Genomic DNA, 1,804 nt, shown 5'->3' with positions numbered 1-1,804 from the left:
TTTAGATAGACAGGTCATCTTTATATACTTCAGAGATATACAAAATATGACACTTAAGATGTTTTAATAACGTGTTTTTTTCTTTTGTGATGAGACATGTCTGTTTCTGAGGGCACTAATCCCAGCACTTTGGAGAAGATGATGGGCATCAAAGAAACTCCACATGGAGTTTACTTACTTTGTGTCAAAAGTTAGCTACTGGGCAAGAAAGTGCTCTTGTCTTGACTGCTGACAATATGCTGTCCTAATTGAACAAGCAGAACACAAAAGAGAGTGGACTGCCAAAACTTGCCAAGACAGGGTGGGAAAATTCTTCAAAACTTCTGCTTCATAGAAAAGTATATTGATTATTCTAGGCCTGTAGGCTGAAAATGGATGCCCCAATGTTTCAGAGGAACCTTGGGTGACTGTCCAGGCAGCCAGCTGTTTCTGTCATTTCTCACATTTTTTTGGAAGCTTGCACTCCCTGCTTACTTGGTTAATATTATTTCCTTCTTGGGTCTCTGAGGAAGTTGAATACTAGATAGTTTTCCTTGTTTACCAGACTCAGAAAAGAAATTCACTAAAGAGATGCAAAGTGTATAAGGTTGAGAGACATAGAAGGATAATTTTGGATTGGTAATGAAAGTTAGAATAAAAGGTGAATTAGGTACAACACTTTGGACTCACCAAAATAGGATAGATAATGGAGTATTTTCAATGAACTTTTCAAATGCAAATAAATGGACTTGGCATTATTGATGTGCTTATTGCCTGTGTATATCATATATATTTATTGTACTTAAGTATATAGTTTTTCTTATATTAATTATAACCTTTTTTTATTTTAGACAAAAAAGGGAAGATGTGATGATACTTTCATTGTGCTTTAACAAATAAAGCTTGTCTGAAGATCAGAGTGTGGAGTTAGCCACACTAGTTAGCCATGGAGGCCAGGCTAACTAATCCCAGCTCTAAGCAGACAGAAGCAGATGGATCTCTGAGTCAAGGCCACCCTAGGCTATGCAAGATTGAATTAGTCTAAAAGAGAAACAAAGCCAGGCAGTGGTGGGTCACACCTTTAATCCCAGCACTAAGGAAGTGGAAATGGGAAATGATATGGCTGTACAGAGAGAGGAATATAAGGCGGGAGGAGACAGGAGCTCAGGATTCAGTGTGAGGTTTCATAGAGTAGTTATTCAGTCTAAGGACTTGCCCACTTTGGTCTGATGGTTTCATAGAGGTAAGAACTAGTGACTGGCTGCTCTGTTTCTTTGATCTTTCAGTTTTCACCCCCTAATATCTGACTCTGGGCTTTTATTAGTAAGACCAATTAGAAATCGTGCTACAACTTTAGGTACTGAATTCATGTTTATTGATGACCAACTGAATGAATAAAACTGGTGTTTACTAAGCATACGTTGATTGCCCTTGTTTCCTATACTTCACCTTATTGTAACTTTCTCTAGATAGGTTTCTAATTTGTTTCTTTACTTTCTAAATTGCATTATATTATTTGGGTCTATTTCATGGTCTGTACTGAGTATTGAGAAGAACGAACAGTTTTCCATCACCAATGATTTCACATGTATTCTGCAACTCTTCACATATTCTGTAATGTATATGCTTCAGTGAATAAGTATCCACCCATCCATCAATCACTTAATTGACCATCCATCCATTATTAATTCAGAGTAGCATCATGATATAAACTTAAACCATTTATTTTCCAAGAACTATTGGGTGTTCAGAGGGAAGAAACTTGTTTATCAGAACAAGGTACACAGTCTACTGGGAGAGACAGACAATAGAAGAGGAATACATT

This window comes from Microtus pennsylvanicus, chromosome 4 (assembly GCF_037038515.1).
Source record: "Microtus pennsylvanicus isolate mMicPen1 chromosome 4, mMicPen1.hap1, whole genome shotgun sequence".
NCBI classification, from domain to species: Eukaryota; Metazoa; Chordata; class Mammalia; order Rodentia; family Cricetidae; genus Microtus; species Microtus pennsylvanicus.
The sequence above is the reverse complement of the archived record's forward strand: the minus strand, read 5'-3'. Positions refer to the sequence as shown.